The 18,987-nt window shown below is 41.0% G+C and overlaps 1 protein-coding gene across 4 annotated transcripts in view; it reads left to right on the forward strand.

Annotated features, from left to right (window-relative positions):
- Positions 1-18,987, forward strand: part of napepld (N-acyl phosphatidylethanolamine phospholipase D) — a 45,673-nt gene that overhangs the window by 24,109 nt on the left and 2,577 nt on the right. The gene's annotated exons all lie outside the window — the stretch shown is intronic.

Here is an 18,987-nt window from a genome sequence, read left to right on the forward strand (position 1 = left end):
AACCAGTTTCCAAAGATGCTGCAACAGCCTTTCTGTGTGGCATCACTCTCAGATATCATTCAAAATATACAAAAGCTCAGCAAAGCTTTTAGTGTCGTTGTGAAGGACGGAGAGAATCTTGCCATGAGGTAGTCACATGCTTTCAAATAACTTTTGGTAACTTTGAAGTCAATCTTCATGTTTGACTATAATTATAGCTGGTATCTCCTCTGGGCCTAAAGATTTTTTTTGTCATTTAAATGCTTGTTTACTAAAAGGGGAAATGAGTCAACTTCCAACAAGAATTATCTTGTAATGTTAATGGCCATGGGAAGAGTGCTGCTTTTGTGATCTGGACATCTTATCTCTCAGGAGCTGATAAATGCCTGAACAATGCCGTGTTTAACCTTTCGGTTTATTGCATAAGTTAGCAAGGCAAATTACAATCCATGGTGTACATTATGCTGTTTGAAAATCTAATGGCGGCAAGAAATTGTTGTATGGGATTGTCACATGGTGCGTGATTTGAACCAATAGTGGAATGCACTCCACTATGCTCACACTTAATCTTTGAAGTTTTCCAAGACGAGACTCATTGGAAAGGATTTGCAGCTAATGTCTTTCTGATCCACCCTATAATTTGCATTTGGGAGGTGAATTTGGTCAGTAAAGGAAATTCTGTAATTTTCAGCCCCAAAAGAGAACCAGAAACATTTGAAGACAATAGTTTCAAAACCTCTGGAAGTATTTAAAATAACTAGTACAGTTTAACAGTAATTACACTTGCGTGTTATCAGCGGTAGTTAATTGGCTGTAAATTGTATTGGGAATTCCTGAGTTAGAGAAAGGCGCTATAGAAATAGTTTCCTTCCTTCCTTCTCTTCCTCCTCCTTCCTGCAGGTTACTTTCTAATGCTTAATCCACAGACACAAAATAAATTGAATACATTTAATATTACACTCAGTGGCCACTTTATTAGGAACAGGAGTGGAACCCTGTGTGGTCTTCTGCTGCGGTAGCCCATCCACTTTAAGGTTCGACGACTCAGGGGTTCCCAACCTGGGATCCACGGACCCCTTGCTTAATGGTATTGGTGCGTGGCATAAAAAAGGCTGGGAACCCATGTACGATGTCCTGTGCATTCAGAGATACTCTTCTGCACACCACTGATGTAATGCATGGCTATTTGAGTTACTATTACCTCCTTGTCAGTTTGAACCAGTTTGGCCAATCTCCTCTGACCTCTCTCATTAACAAGGCATTGCTTTTCCCCCACAGAACTGCTGGCTCACTGGATGTCTTTAATTTTTCACAGCATTGTCTGCAAAGCCTAGGGACTTTTAGGCGTGAAAATCCTAGAAAATCTGCAGTTTCTGAGATACTCAAACCATCCCGCCTGGCTCCAATGGTCCTAAGTCACTTAGATCACATTTCTTCCCCTTTCTGATGTTTAGTCTGAGCAACAACTGAACATCTTGACCATGTCTGCATGTTATTATGCATTGAGCTGCTGTCACATGATGACTGGTTAGATAACTGCATTAACGAGCCCCTGTACAAGTCTACCTAATGAAGTGGCCACTGAGTGTATTTTATATATCACCAGAATCTGATTCACAATGCACTTGTGCTGTTCTCAGTGATGTTCTGCCAGTCCCAGTAAATGTTGATGTGCAGTGATAGAAACTTTTGCAATATTGGAAACTCAACTGTTTGTATGGAGGTTTCTTTTTAAGGTGTTAATAAATTAACCAGAAAAGGTCAAAGTTCAAATTACATTTACTATCAAAGTATGTGTACGTTATACAACCTTGACATTGGTCTCCTTACAGGCAGCCACTAAACAAGGAAGCCCAAAAGAACCCATTAAAAAAGGAAGATAACCAAACACCCAATGTGCAGAGAGAGGAAAAAAAAACAAATCATGCAAACAACAAACGCAAGCAAATAGCATTCTGAGCTGAAGTCCACAAAGGGAGTCTGTCCACAGACCCCTAGTTCTGGCCAGAGCTGAGTAAATATCACAGAGCAGAGAAATGAACTGGCCCATCCCTCACTTAGGGTCCTGACACCCCGATCTTTTCAACCTGGCCTGGTGCCCAAATTGTCGTCCAAACATCGGGTTCAGTCGATTCGATACGCTCTGGGGCCTGGGCCCCACTGCCTCAATTTGGCCTGTACCCGACTTGTCCGACTCAGCCCGGCACTTAAATCAGTCGAGCCTCGGGCCCTTTTTGGTCTCAGCAGCAGGCCAGCTGCCTTGCCTTGCCTCAGTTCTGCTGCATCAAATTGCCTCCAAGTCGAAAGGAAAGTTACAAGCTATTGTTTGTGATGGTCGTTTACCTGAAAAAGAGCGATTAACAAAGAATTCAGTTGTTTTCTTTGTTTCATTGGCCACCACTCAGAAGTCACTGAGATTCACCATCTTAAACCAGAAGTTGTCAGGTTGAGTGCCAAGGATCTGTGAGGGAAATATTGGTTAAAATAAATGGAGTTTGTTGCAAATCTGCTTATCCTGAGAATCATTTGAAGTGGATATTCCTTCTTGCCAAACTCTTTTTCCTGATCTTTCCAGTACAGTGAGGTAACCTGCTGAGTTGTACTTGTATCGGAGTCAGGTGAATTGTCACTTTAAACTCCAAATGTATTTATGTCTGCAAGGATTGCTTCTGACACTGACCCTTGTAGGTTTATGTGGAGGGGGCAGTGCAACAGTGTTTGGTCGAGCAATCAAAATTGCTGTTTCAGTTGAATGTCTGGTGTGCATTTAGTGGAGAATGACAGACATTATAGTTTTGACAAGACCACATTGCAGGAAAGATGTGATTAACCTAGAGAAGGTGCTGAAAAGATTCACAGGGATGCTTCATGGATTGGAGGGCGTGAGTTATAAGGAGAACTTGGACAGGCTGGGTCTGTTTGCATTGAAGCCAAAGAGATGTGAAATGATAGTGATTATGTAAGATTATGATAGGTGTAGATTGGATAGACAGCCAGAGTTTCCCATGGTATGGATGTCAAAAGCTAGGTTTAAGGTTCAAAGGGGAACGGAAGGGTAAACTTTCCACACAAAGAGTAGTTGGTGTCTGGAGTGGCGGAGGCAACAGTTGGAAAAACATGTAAGAGGCAACACAATACGATAAGTAGTGTTCAATTACATTTCTTAAAACCAAAAGGACTGTTGCCACTCATAAGGCCCCTGTGGGGTGGCATACTGCGACAATAATTGAGGGGTTTCCTCACCTTTCCTCATTAGCCCCTCACTGTCCAGTAGCAGAAGAATCCTCCCCCACCCGGCTGCTCTGAGATTCAGTGCGGCTCTCAACATGTACTCTCGCAACCTGGAATTGCCAGCCGGCAGCATTTCCGTACATGCATCTCCACGTGCCGGCAGACCAACTGGCGAGTTTCACCGAGATGATGACCTTTCAGCAGCACGATGCCCGTCTCTGTGTGTGTGCGTCCCTGGGAACAACCCGTAGATCAGAGAGCCCTCTGTCACACAGCACCTTGCATCTTTCTTCATACCCTCTTCAGCAAACACAGTTACTCCACAGAGTAATAACCCAGTCTGCATTTGGTCTCTGTGCTGTGGAGGAGTCTACACTAACCCACGGACCATCCCCATTTCACAGATGTTGCTCAGCCTGCTGAACGTTTTCAGCCTTGTATCTCTTTTTCTGTTCTTAAAGGATGTCAGATGTGATTATATGGACAAAAGAGATTGGAAAGGAGAATAAATGTCAACATTATTTTCTAGGACAGGATATAAAAGAGGGATTGTGAATATTGGTGGTTTAATACCTGAGCTATTTGTATATATTCTCAATGTTCCACATCTCTAACCCCATCTGGATCTACAGCCTTTCAAACCTGTGCGAATCTCTTGTATATCCCTGACTTGAACGATTTTTCTGCTGATGTTTTTGCTGAAACCCCTCAAAGCCATCTCCTCTAGGCTTTGGAATTACTTCCCCATCTCACCTCCGTCTTTCTCCTGCTTTAACCTGATCCTTAAAACTTAACCCTTTGTCCAACCTTTTGGCCACCTGACCCTTTATGTGGCTCCATGTTAAGTTTGGTTAACCGTAGTTTTGCGAAACACTTTGAAGATTCTATTTAAGTGCAAATTGTGGCTGTGTAGAGAGTCAAAATATAATTTTGGACTTGAGAGTAAAGGAATAGAGAAAAAAATCTCAGGAGACGCAAGAGCAACGTATGAAATGCCAATGGGATCTTCAGTTTAGAGAAAGTGCAAGGCCTGTGTACGTAATGAAGGTAACCTGTTGGCAGGCACTATCTCAGTAGGAAACTCACTTTACACCCCACTTGTTGCAGGCTGTAGTTTTAATCACTTGTTTATCATTTTGTGTAATAAGGGACTCATAATCATGTTTATTCATGGAATATTCTTATCCACTACCTGCTTACTTGAAATGTGTTTACGATTGTCCAAAACTGTAATTAAAGCTTTTGGAAAATTACCTGGCTGTCAACGTTATGCTTTCTTTTAAATAAATAGCATGTGAATTTAAAACCATTTTCAGCCTCAAATGAAGCTTCTTTTCTGCGTGATAATTGAAGTAGTTGGTTTATTTGAATTAATAGGTGGCAATGGACCTTGACCTTGTCCCACCCAAAGATTGGCTTTGAGACATCTATTTAATACTTATGAGCTGTACTCTCCTCTCCGCCACACTCCCAACATTAGAAAGCTGTGGGGAATTGTGTATGTATTTTTAAAATAGCAGGTCATTTGTGGTTTACTAAAGTTACGTTTCTTTGCAATTTGCAAGTTCAAATATTTTAGAAGAGAGTGAGAGTGAGGTGACTGATTTTGCCTGAAAATATGAAAATATGGTGGCTAGGATTTCACCAACACTGTGGTAATACTGCTTCTCTGAAACCATTTGCTGCATTTCAGAGAATGAATCAGTTGTAATAAATAATGTATTTATCATTGCTTGAATTAAACTTGCCTTTCAAATAATGCTTTCACATATACTTCAGACGAACAAAGATTCCCAAGCACTTCAATCTATTTTATGATAATGATTTTGTTGGAGATTCCAATTACCCCCCACAAAAGTTTAAATATTCTTATCTTGACAAATTATACATTTTGTACTTTATTTTTCAAGTCTTCCCTAACCACATATTTTTTTCCATCTGGTGTTTTATCATTCTAACTCAGGGTTTCCCAATCTTTTTTATGCCATTAACCAAGGGGTCCATGGACCCCAGGTGGGGAACCTCTGATTCTAACCTAATATAGATATTGAAATGTTTTGTAAGTTCCTGCCCTCAGTGTTCTTCAATATGCTTTTAGAGACACAAGATTCTGCAGATGCTAGAAACCTTGGGAAACACAAAATGCTGGAGGAACTCTACAAGTCAGGCAACATCTACAGAGGGAAATAAACAGCCAACGTTTCATGCCGAGACCCCACAGGTGCTGCCTGACCTGCTGAGTTCCTCTAGCGTTTAGTGTGCGTTGTTCAACCTTGTTTTATTTGTTTCCCACTATAGAGTCATGAGTGAAAATGATCAACAAGTTCACCTGATACTATTACTACTGTCATCAAGTGGTGACCTTTCACCTCCCTGGCAATTAATAAACTTTTAGGTTTCTCTCTCCTTGCCTCCAGTCTTTCACGAGCTGTTTCTGGCCTATGTAACCATTCCAAGTATTCTGCTAGTAAGTGGTGCCTATACGTACCAGCTGTGAGTTACATTTTGTAGTTTGTGTAGGACAAATGAGACTTGTATTGTTTATTGTCTAAATTGCTTAAAAGCAGGCGTAGCGAGGTGGTTGTAGAATTGTGGAATTCCTAGTTAATAATTTATGTGTGGCAATCCTAAAGTTTTATTGAGAACTTACAAGAACAACACTGCTGGAGTAAACAGAGTTATTGTGGCATTTATTAGTTGTGTTGTTAGAATTGCATACTTGGGTATGTTGTTCATTTTTAGAGTTTATTGAAGTTTAGCATTAGTTTATTGGACTATTTTAGAATTTAAGTTTCATTGTTAACTTTTAGAGTTGCTATAATGAGCTACATTTACAACTGCAGTTAAAGAGTTGGGGCAGCAATTGTCGTAAATGTGGATTGCAAAGGGAAAATCAGAGAAGATTGTTCAGTGACACTGTGCCAAGATTTGGCAGCTCAAATTAGCAAAACAAAGGAAGGCTTCTTTATCCGGTATCAATATTCAGGGTGGTCTGGGATGTCTTTTTACACACTCCTCTAAACAACAGTCAAAGAGGGTTTCCAGAAAGAGACCAGGAATCAGATGTGTGGGCAGTCTTTCAGTGTTTTGAGCACTTAATTTGTTTGGGAGCAGAATTACATTTTGGCACAACATTACAGAACTATTTTCTATTATTTTCCATTTATACTAATTGCAGCCCCAACCCTATTCTCTGGCTGTACATCTAGCTTTATACAGCTATAGAAATTCGTTAGCCAAATTTGCCAAAGCATTTTGTTGTGGACATTTTATGTGGTTATAATTTAGTGATCTGTGAGTAGGGCAACTTATTTTATACAAAGAATTCAGAATTAAACCTTGATATGAGGAACCGTTCCCTTCCACAAACACTCTCGTTTACTTGACAGAACTTGTCCTTGCCCTCAACAACTTTTGTTTCTTCCCACTTTCTATAGACCGAACACAGACACTCATTGGCCTGTAGATACATCTGTCTTTTTATTGGCAACATGGAAAAGTCCTTGCTTCAAGCCTCTTCTGGGTCAATCCTCCACCCATACCCTACTCATTTTCTGCTATATTGACAACTGCATCAGTGACCGTCTACACTGAGGCTGAACTCGTCAATTTGATCACTTTCGCTATGAGTTTCTGCCCTGCCCTCTAAGGCAACTGCCCTATCTCTGATGTTTCTCTTACTTGTCTGTGGCTTCACATACTGCATAACCCATCAGAAGAGACCTGGATCTGCAACACACAATGTTCTTCTAGGACTTAAAGTCAGAATCTGAATCAGAATCAGAATCGGCTTTACTATCACTGGCATATGTCATGAATTTTGTTAACTTTGTAGCAGCAGTACAATGCAGGGCATGATAAATATAGAAAAAAAACACTGAATTACAGTAAGTATATATATGTATATTACATAGTTAAATTAAGGTAAATAGTGCAAAAACAGAAATTTAAAAGAAAGTAATGAGGTAGTGTTCATGAGTTCAATGTCCATTTAGGAATCAGATGGCAGAGGGGAAGAAGCTGTTCCTGAATTTGCTGAGTGTGCGTCTTCATGCTTCTGTACCTCCTTCCAGATGGCAACAATGAGAAGAGGGCATGTCCTGGGTGATGGGGGTCCTTAATAATGGACGTTATCTTTCTGAGGCACAGCTCCTTGAAGATGCCTTGGATACTATGGAGGATGGTAGCCATGATGGAGCTGACTAATTTTATCACTCTCTGCAGTTTACTTCGATCCTGTGCAGTAGCCCCCCTCCCCCTCAATACCAGATGGTGATGCAGCCAGTCAGAATGGTCTCCATGGTACATCTGCAGAAATTTTTGAATGTTTTAGGTAATAAACCAAATCTCCTCAAACTCCAAATGAAATATAGCCACTGTCTTGCCTTCTTTATAGCTGCATTAATATGTTGGAAGCAGGTTACATCCTCAGAGACAGTGACACCCAGGAACTTGAAATTGCTCACTCTCTCCAGTTCTGATCCCTCTATGAGGATTGGTTTGTGTTGCCTCGTCTTACCCTTTCTGAAGACCACAATCAGCTCCTTGGATTTTCTGACATTGAGTGCCAGGTTGTTGCTGTGACACCACTCAACTAGTTGGTATATCTTGCTCCCGTACGCCCTCTCATCATTATCTGAGATTCAACACCTTTTACGCCCGCTTTGAAAGTGAGAATAAAACTACAGCTGGGAGGATCCCTGCTGCACCGGGTGACCCTGTGATCTCATTTATGATGGTGATGGGGAGGAAATCTTTCTGTCAGAAGAACATGAATCATGAGCCATGAAAACTGCATGACAGTATCTATTCAAGCTTGAGAAAGACTGACTTTTGAGCTGTAGGGAACTCAGAGCTAATGGACAGAGACAGAAAAGTAGAACACAGACCATAGTCTAATCACCTACGATTTTATTGAACGGTGAAGGAGGTTGACAGGGCTATGTGGCCTACTGCTGTTGGTTTTTATGTTCTTACTGGAGCACTGAAGCAGATTTCAGCAAAACAAAAAAGCTGGTCATTGACTGGATTCATGTTGGTTGAGCGGGTTGAGAGCTTCAAGTTCCTAGGAGCGAACATCACTCTCCTGGTCCAATCATGTAGATGGACAAGGAAGCTCACCCAACACCTCTAGTTCCTCAGGAAGCTAAAGGTGTCTGGCATGTCCCCTTTGACCCTTAGCCTTTTTTATCAATACACCACAGGAAGCATCCTATCTGGATACATCACAGCTTGGTATGGCAACTGCTCCGCTGTGACTACAAGAAACTGCAGAATTAATAGACACAGCTCAGCACATCATGGAAACCAGCCTCCCTTCCATAGACTCTGTCTGTTCTTTTCTCTGCCTCAGAAAAGCAGAGAGCATAATCAAAGACCCCGTCCACTATTTGGCAGAAGATATAAAAGACTGACAACGTGTGCCACCAGGTTCAGGGAAAGCTTCTACCCCTCTAGTATAAAGTTAGTATGATATGATGGACTCTTGACCTCACAGTCTGCTGCACTATGATCTCGCACATTATTGCTTACTTGCACTTCTCTTTCTCTGTAGCTGTTACACTTTGTTCTTCATTCTCTTACTGTTGTTGGGATGAGAGACCCAGGCGAGAATGGTAAGGACCCAAGTGCTGGAGAAGCTGAGACTAAACTCTAGACACAATGTCGAGATTGAGACGAGAACAGGGTTCTTGACGAGATGCTATGTGAGAATCCAAAAGAGACAGAAATCCAAAATGAACTGAAGTTGAGCTGACAATTGAGTACTCAACTTGAGTTTGGATGCTCTTTAAATATCCACATCCTGGCGCCAAAACGTGACTGCCAATTAGTGGAGTGGGCCTGAATTTTCAAACGGACTGTGCCAGCTATCCATACTCCGGATATTAGAGCATCTAAACGCCGGAAGTGGGTGTAGTCGGTTGTATACCGTAACAGTATTACCTTGTTCTGCCTCAACTCACCATGTAATGATTAGATCTGTATGAACGGAATACAAGACAAGTTTTTCATTGCATCTCAGTATATGTGATAATAATAAACCAATTCCAATTTCAAAATATCCTGATTACTTCTTGGCAAGAAACATACCATCTGCCACTAACTTTACTGTTCTTGATGATCTGGGTTACTTCTTGGAATCCGGCACGTGGAAGAAATATTTGCTGTTCTCTAAGGTACTCAAAGCCAATTCAGAAAAGTGACATTTGTGTTATTGTCTTTGCTCTGGGCTTGCTCAAATCTGGTTGTATATTTGAAATGACTTCCAGCAGTTGTTGAGACAGTGAGAACCCATTTCTTCTTTAGGTGGTTAAATCATGGCTTCAATGAATAGTAGTTAGCTTAAAATGGTGCCATCTACTTAAGAACCCAGTGGAGGTGTACTAATTTTATAAACAGTGTGCTGGGTGCCTGATCTTGATAACGACAAAGAGGCGTGAATTTTATATCGTCTATAACTCAAATCACCTGGGTTCATTGCAATTTCAATGTATATTTTCAATGCAAGATAATTCCCCCTCAGAGATTTTTATGCTTCTCAAGGCAAGTGAGGATGATAGTTGCGTCAGTCCCTGGCACTGCCAGTTCTGCGGTTGTACAGCTGGTTGGAAGCGCAGAGCTCCTGTGACTCAGCTCTTCAAACGGAACATTTCACTGGGTGTGGGGTGCAGCAAAATAATGAGCCCATTCTACACAAACCCCTTGAGAACAGAATGGATTGTAACGTGTGTCTTCTATTTCCACAGTAATCACTGTTGCATCCTTTCTGAATCGCATGTCAATTAGTTTTGAAATGTAGACAGCTCAGGGCCGTGAGCCCACGCATGTTGTGATAGCTCATTTCATATGGGCTATTTGCTGCCAGCAACGTGGGCTGGATTTCAACCCAGGTTCTAGTGGGGTATGTAAGGCGTAACATCTCTCTTTGAATCAGTAACCTTAAATGAACTTTTCTGTTGAAAATGCTTTAATATGCTCGCATTGCTATTGTTAACATTTTAAACATGAGTGCCTGTTTTAATGTCGAATTTTACTACTCCATAGAGAGTACCTGGGGGAAGCAGAAATTATATGTAACAAAAATGTCACATCACTAATGGTCAATTGTTTGTTCTTTATTTATTTATCTATCTATCTATCTATATATTCAGCGAGCAGTAAGCCCTTCCGGTACTTCATGCCATGCTGCACAGCAGCCCACCTATTTAACCCTAGCCTAATCACAGGACAATTTACAATGACTGATTAACCTGCCAACCGATACGTCATTGGACTGTGGGAGGAAGCTGAAGCACCTGGAGGAAACCCATGCGGACACAGGGAAAACGTTCAAGCTCCTTACGGGCAGCACTGGGAATTTAACCCAGGTCGCCTGTACTGTAAAGTATTGTTCTAACCACTGTGACACCGAAAAGCATTGTGCTAACCATTATCCCACGGTACAGCATTTTCTTAATCATTATTAAAAGTAGCCCATTGAATTCATCCAGTTGAACAACTGAGCCATCAAAGTACAACAACTGGGCTCATACGAGAAAAGGAGATAAATTGTGCTGGAACCTGTTCCTAATCACTCTTCAGTCACACTAGTTGGAGTGTCTAGGTATGTTTGCTATTGTCTAGACTCAGTCGTACTTAGCTATGGTGATTCACACTTCCATCAGTCATCCCAGTTCAAATGATAAGTGATAACCATAGAGGTTAATGTGTGCCAGGTTTTAAATTTATTGAGATTCTGAGCAATCTGTCCTCTTGTATTATAGTTTTATTGCATTAAAATGGCGTAAAATTGGAATTTTATTCGAGACATTAGCTGGCCACATTGTAATATTGAGCAATCCAAGCTGATGGAGATAGTTCGCCATTATTTGTTATGGTGACTTTAAAACAGTACACAGGCTGTTATTAATGAGTAAGCTGTCCTCGAGCATGGAAGAGACGTTCCAAGAAATATAAAGTACCATTATTTGCTGGCCAATTTGCATCCCCCTGCTGTTAACTGCAGGCAAAGAACAGCTCATTCTTCAGCTTCCCTACGAGATTCATATAACTGTTGCATTTGTGCATTAATTTCTAATTAAATACTGCAGAGAATCAGGACTGCTATTCAATAGCATTTATAATACTTACATAACAAGATGTATATACTTTCAATATCACTTAAACTTTTCCACTGTGGAAAGAAAATACAGACAAGATAAAATCTGCAGATACTGGAAATCCGAGCAACACACACAAAATGCTGGAGGAGCTCAACAGGCCAGGCAGCATCTATGGAAAAAAGTACAGTTGACGTTTTGGGCCGAAAGCCTTCATCAGATTGAGTACCCCTTATCTGAAGTGCTCGGGGGCTGGAAGTGTTTCGGATTTTGGAATATATAATGAGATAGCTTGGGATCGCCATAATTTCCGACTCTGAATTTATGTGCTACCGGTAAGCAGTCCTTGTCTTACACTTGTTCATCACACACAAATGTACTTAACATTAAAAATTATTACACACCATTAAAATAATGAAAATACAATGTGTGCAGTGCAGCAGCATTGGGAGAGTACCTGAATTAGCTGTTGAACGACAACAGATGATGCAGAATTTCAGTCTCTACCTACAATGCTGTGGTTTGATTAAAAGGTTACAGTACACTGTTTCTGACCTAGAAATGGGGGACATATCCTCAAGACTCAGGGGAGTAGATTTAGGACAGAGATGAGGAGGAATTGTTTTTCCCAGAGAGTGGTGAATCTGTGGAATTCTCTGCCCAATGAAGCAGTGGAGGCTACCTCAGTAAATACATTTAAGACAAGGTTGGATAGATTTTTGCATAGTAGGGGAATTATGGGGGAAAGGCAGGTAGGTGGAGATGAGTCCTTGGCCAGATCAGCCATGATCTTATTGAATTGCAGAGCAGACTCGATGGGCCGGATGGCCTACTCCTGCTCCTATTTCAATGTTCTCATGTAAAAACAATCAGAATTGTAGACTTGTTCTGGTGTTAGATTTTCATCAGCGACAACCTTGGCAAACTCATTGATGAATTTCTCTGCTGCTTCATGATCAGCAGATATTTTATCACCACAAAATATTTTAAAATGACCTGCCATGCCTTTTCTTAAATTTTTGCAACCAGCCTGCTGAGTAATCACAATTACCCTTCATTTTTTAGGTTGTCATGCTAAATCTTTGCTTGTTTCATGATCAACATATCGTTAAGTGGCACACACTATGTTCTCTCTGACACTGACTAATCCACTCTTTCAATACATGATTGACAGCTCCATTTTTCACTTTATACAGTGTTTTTCTATTTTTCATTAACTTCTGTTCACTGCATATGTGAGGTCACTTCTCAGAACTGTCTGGGATATGCAGAGACCTGCACATTGCCTGGGAACTTTCCCAGTGCATTGTGGAATTTTCCATGTGTGACATGACATCATGTCAGCGCTCAAATAAATTTTGGTTTTCGGATGTTTTTGGATATTGGATTTTCTGATAAAGAATCAACCTGTATTTCAGAGTTAGAATTGATACCTACAGCATATAATTACTGTCTTTTCTCTCTGAATCTAGACTTTCCTGTTTTAAAGTTTTTTTTGTACCCTGTTTGAATCTAGCTTTTGTTCTTTCCCTTTTTCACCCAGTTCAGCAAAAACTCTTTGGATTCACAATTCACTCAGGTCCCAAGCTGGCATTGCCATGGTGTTATCAGTGACTCCTGAAGCAGTATTTGAGCTCAACCTTGACTGGGAACTCCTGAAGCACTGCTGGTGTCACACTGTATTGGTCTCGCCATTCCTTTGGATTTATCATCTGTGTGGGGAGGGGGAGCCTCCTGCATGGGCAACAGCTTTCATACTGCCTGGCATGCACAAAAACTATCTGAGAAAATAGCTGGGGTTACCTTCGTTTATTTGGGACACCATGCCACTTAATTGGAACAGGAGACTGTTGCCAATTTCTAACTAGCATCAGTCACGTACATTTGTGTGGCCATTGGACGCTACACAATGCTTGAAGGAAACATTTTAAAAATATCATCAGTTTGTCTTTTTTATACCTTTTTAATTATTGTGGAAGCTTTGGCTAATTGGGACAGCCACTTAATTGGGCCAAAATGCACTTGTCCCACTGTGTCCCAATTAATCAGAATGCACTGTAATTAAAAAGGTATAAAAAGATAAACTACCATTTAACTGAATAACAAATTGTGTAGTATTTAAATGAAATACAGAACAAATTAGAACACTACCATTACAGTACTATAAAACTGTGAATTAGTTCTTAATAGTTATTGACGGAGCGATTCATCCAGTGTACGCTGCCATGTTCTTTTAATTGACAGTAAATGAACAAAACCAGCATCGACACCTTGTGCAGATAATGGCCTGCATCCTCCAAATCTTCATTGTCATTGTAATATTCAAGATGATTGTTGCTACCTTCAAAATCTTCATAGGTCCTAACTTGTTGAAGTTCATTTTCACTCCTGGCTGTTTCTGACATCTCCAAGTCTGAATGCTTGAAACCCACAGTGAGCAGAACAGTTCTGAACTGTCTTACTGCTTATTTTTTGCCAATTATCAGTGACAAAAAAATCACTATTGTTTGAACACAAACACACTTAACTGACACTATTTAAAATTATGATAGGTATGGATAGCATAACCAGTCCTTTTCCAAGGGTGGAAATGTCATATACAAGAGGCATAGGTTAAGGTGAGATGGGGAAAGTTTAAAAGAGATATATAAACTTTTTTTTACATAAACTGGAGTTGCCTGATACTGCTGGGAGAGGGGCAAGATGCAAATACAATAGCAATCTTCAAAAGGTACTTAGACAGACATATAAACAGGCAGAGAATATATGGGTATGGGCTGTGTGCAGGCAAATGGGATTAGTTTGATTGGCAGAGACATGGTGGAATGAAGGACTTGTTCCTGTGCTGTACTGTTCTACGTTCTACCTGGATCTGGTCAAGCAACTCCCATGATTTTATAGGGTTCCCAGTTATAGGAATTCGACAGCAATAATGAAGGACTGGCAATCTATTCCCCTTGATGCCACACTCAGTCTAATGTTGCCCTGATGTCAAGGGCAATTCCTCTCACCTAAGTGGAATCCTGTTCTTTGTTCCATGTGATAAAGTCTTGAGTTGAGTGGTTCTGGTCAAACACACCAGCTGGGTATTTCACCCTTCGCTGATTATTGAGAGTAGACTGAATGTGCAGTAAATTGCTTGATTTGATATCTTCTGATTTGAATGTGCATGTCTGGGCAAGTTCCCAGTCAGATGGATACCAGTCTTGTAACTATTCTAGAACAGCTTTATTGGAGGCAAGTCTGGAACTTGTTGGAATGCTGTCTAGGGGTGTAGCCTTTGCTATATCCAGAGCTGAGTGGTTTCCTTAAATTACATGGAATGAAATCAAAAGGCTAGACAGTGGTTTCTGTGACCTTTGGGCTATCAGAGGGAAGTCTAGATGAATTGTCTACTTGGCAATTTTGGCTGATCATATTATTGTGCATGGGGACATTCTTGGAGCAAAGGTTCTTAACCTTTTTTATGTCATGGACATAGTTTCCTCTAAGCTGTGCGTGTGTGCGCACGCACACATGCTTTTCAACCAGTGCACAAAAGAAATTAATGTGCACACAAAAGGTTAGTTACCTAAAATGTAGTAATTAATAATTATACTTATTGAAAATAATCTTTTAGCTAACTATTTCTGTTAACTAGTTAGTCGTTTTTTCAAATACAACAGTGCACGTCACTAATTTACATCATCTCACCTATCCTGTTCCGGTTTGCACAGCTACATCATGGCGGCAGCCAGGTTTGGCAGACAGTGTTCATATCGTAAAGTTTACAAAGATCTGTTTCAAATCCTGTAGATAGCTTACTAAGTTTTTATTGGAAAAAAATATTGATTCACTATGTCGAATTCAAAAGAAGCAAAGGGCGTGAAGCGCAATAGAACTGCAAATTTGTTTAAAGTTGAATGGCTTAACAAAATAGTAGAAACTATTACACCAAAAGCTCATGAGGTCATGAACGTTCAGCTAGGAGAAATATTTATGTATGATTCAGAAACTGGCGTTATCTGTTTGTATTGTTGTGATGCGAAAGTTGCTGGATAATTTGCTAGTGGAAAGAAGTGGGATGATATTTGGAAACTTGACTTTTTGAAGCGTCATTTGGCAAGTAAATCGCATTTGGATGATGTACAAAAGCTCAGGCAACAGAACCGTCATTAGCCATTACAGGAGTGCTACACATGTTACAGTTGAGTGCAGATGAACGAGAGCGAAAGCGATCAGACCCAGAGGAGATCAAAGTTGAGGTACAAGAATGGTCAGCTTTTGATTTCTCCACAATTGCAGATTGTGACTCCACTTTTGGCGATGAACAAGTTAATGCCTTATGTCTAAAATATCATGATTTTCTAGATGAAAATATTGTAATAGTTAGACAGTTTAATGATTTCAAATTTTCCGTGCAAGAAAAAATTAAATCCAAACTGATTAATGGGATCTTTGTGCTACACAGAATAAGAAAGCACATCCATCACCAGAGGCTCCTGTACCTCCTGCCTGATGGTAGAAGCAAGAAGAGAGCATAAACTGGATGGTGGGTGTCCCTGGTGATGGATGTGCTTTCTTGTGGCAGTGCTGCTTGTAAATTTATAAGACATGCAGAATCTATACAAACTTCTAAGAAAGTGGAGGCCCCCTTATGCCTTCTCTACAGTGGTACCCATGTGCTGGTTCAAGACAGATCTTCTGATGTGATAACACCAAGGAATTCAGTTACTGACCCTCTCCACCTCCCATCCCCTAATGAAGATTGTGAGGGCCCTAATGAGGAAATAACCAGCTTTCATACGTAAACAACTCTGATGGCAATTTTGGCAATTGGTCATACAGTAAATTATTTAGGTTTTATGAGAACACAAAGTCTTGTCTTTTTTTGGGTGAGAATAGCCACCAGATAATAATCTGGAGCTATTATTCTGTGTAGCACAAAGATCCCATTAATCATTCGTGCTATTTTCACAATGCAAAACATCACAATTTTAGCAGTAAGTATGTTTGCTGCTGCAAACTTGCAGATGGCTAGAACTCAGGAATGAATAGTTTACACCAATGAGACAATTTTATTCTGGTAACAGCTTCCAGTTGGCAATACTAGGTGAAGATGTTGTGCACCACATTAAGCATACAGCATATTTTGAGTGATTGTTACACAAAGGAGTCAATTATATGAAGCAACCATAAAGATTAATACTTTAGAACTATGTGGAAGGTGCAATTATTTCATTCCTGTTCAGTTTCAGGAACAGTTATTACCCTACAACAATCAGGCTTCTGAACTGGTGTGGATTACGTTACTCACCTCAACTCTGAACTGATTGCACAACCAACAAGCTCACTTTCAGGGACTCTTTACTCAAGTTCTCAGTAATAGAACATAGAATAGTACAGCACAGTACAGGCCCTTCGGCCCACAATGTTGTGCCGACCCTCAAACCCTGCCTCCCATTTAAGCCCCCACCTTAGATTCCTCCATATACCTGTCTAGTAGACTCTTAAACTTCACTAGTGTATCTGCCTCCACCACTGACTCAGGCAGTGCATTCCACGCACCAACCACTCTCTGAGTAAAAAACCTTCCTCTAATATCCCCCTTGAACTTCCCACCCCTTACCTTAAAGCCATGTCCTCTTGTATTGAGCAGTGGTGCCCTGGGGAAGAGGCGCTGGCTATCCACTCTATCTTTTCCTCTTATTATCTTGTACACCTCTATCATGTCTCCTCTCATCCTCCTTCTCTCCAAAGAGTAAAGCCCTAGCTCCCTTAATCTCTGATCATAATGCATACTTTCTAAACCAGGCAGCATCCTGGTAAATCTCCTCTGTACCCTTTCCAATGCTTCCACATCCTTCCTATAGTGAGGTGACCAGAACTGGACACAATACTCCAAGTGTGGCCTAACCAGAGTTTTATAGAGCTGCATCATTACATCGCGACTCTTAAACTCTATCCCTCGACTTGACTTATGAAAGCTAACACCCCATAAGCTTTCTTAACTACCCTATCCACCTGTGAGGCAACTTTCAGGGATCTGTGGACATGTACTCCGAGATCCCACTGCTCCTCCACACTACCATGTATCCTGCCATTTACTTTGTACTCTGCCTTGGAGTTTGTCCTTCCAAAGTGTACCACCTCACACTTCTCCGGGTTGAACTCCATCTGCCACTTCTCAGCCCACTTCTGCATCCTATCAATGTCTCCCTGCAATCTTTGACAATCCTCTACACTATCTACAACACCACCAACCTTTGTGTTGTCTGCAAACTTGCCAACCCACCCTTCTACCCCCACATCCAGGTCGTTAATAAAAATCACAAAAAGTAGAGGTCCTAGAACAGATCCTTGTGGGACACCACTAGTCACAATCCTCCAACCTGAATGTACTCCCTCCACCACGACCCTCTGCCTTCTGCAGGCAAGCCAATTCTGAATCCACCTGGCCAAACTTCCCTGGATCCCATGCCTTCTAACTTTCTGAATAAGCCTACCGTGTGGAACCTTGTCAAATGTCTTACTAAAATCCATATAGATCACATCCACTGCACTACCCTCATCTATATGCCTGGTCACCTCCTCAAAGAACTCTTATCAGGCTTGTTAGACACGATCTGCCCTTCACAAAGCCATGCTGACTGTCCCTGATCAGACCATGATTCTCTAAATGCCTATAGATTCTATCTCTAAGAATCTTTTCCAACAGCTTTCCCACCACAGACGTAAGGCTCACTGGTCTATAATTACCCGGACTATCCCTACTACCTTGTTTGAACAAGGGAACAACATTCGCCTCCCTCCAATCCTCCGGTACCACCCGCAAGTTCTAGCCTTATAGTCTCATAATTTGCCTTTCCCCAATTAAAAATTTTCCTGTCCTCTTTGATTCTATCCTTTTCCATGATAATGCTAAAGGCCAGGGAGCGGTGGTCACTGTCCCCCAGATGCTCACCCACTGAGAGATCTGTGACCTGACCCGGTTCATTACCTAGTACTAGATCTAGTATGGCATTCCCCCTGGTCGGCCTGTCCACATACTGTGACAGGAATCCATCCTAGACACACTTACCAAACTCTGCCCCATCTAAACCCTTGGAACTAATCAGGTGCCAATCAATATTAGGGAAGTTAAAGTCACCCATGATAACAACCCTGTTATTTTTGCACCTTTCCAAAATCTGCCTCCCAATCTGCTCCTCTGTATCTCTGCTGCTACCAGGGGGCCTATAGAATACCCCCCAGTAGAGTAACTGCTCCCTTCCTGTTCCTGACTTCCACCCATACTGACTCAAAAGAGGATCCTGCTACATTACCCACCCTAAATAATTTTTTTAATTGAACAGTTTGTCTTCTTTTGCATACTGGTTGTTTGTTAGTCTTTATTTAAGTATAGATTTTTCTAAATGTTATTGTATTTCTTTATTTTCCTGTAAATCTTTGCAAGAAAATGAATTTTAACATAGTATACTTTATTAGATACAGGAGTAGAACCCGGTGTGGTCTTCTAATGCTGTAGCCCATCCACTTTGACATTCAGTATAATGGATTCAGAGATGCTCTTTTGCACACCACTGTTGTGGCACATGGTTATTTGAGTTACTATCGCCTTCCTGTTAACTTGAACCAGTCTGGGCACTCTCCTCTGACCTCTCTCATTAACAATGTAATTTTGCCCACAGAACTGCTG

The sequence above is a fragment of the Mobula birostris genome, chromosome 23 (genome assembly GCF_030028105.1).
Source record: "Mobula birostris isolate sMobBir1 chromosome 23, sMobBir1.hap1, whole genome shotgun sequence".
Classification (NCBI taxonomy): domain Eukaryota; kingdom Metazoa; phylum Chordata; class Chondrichthyes; order Myliobatiformes; family Myliobatidae; genus Mobula; species Mobula birostris.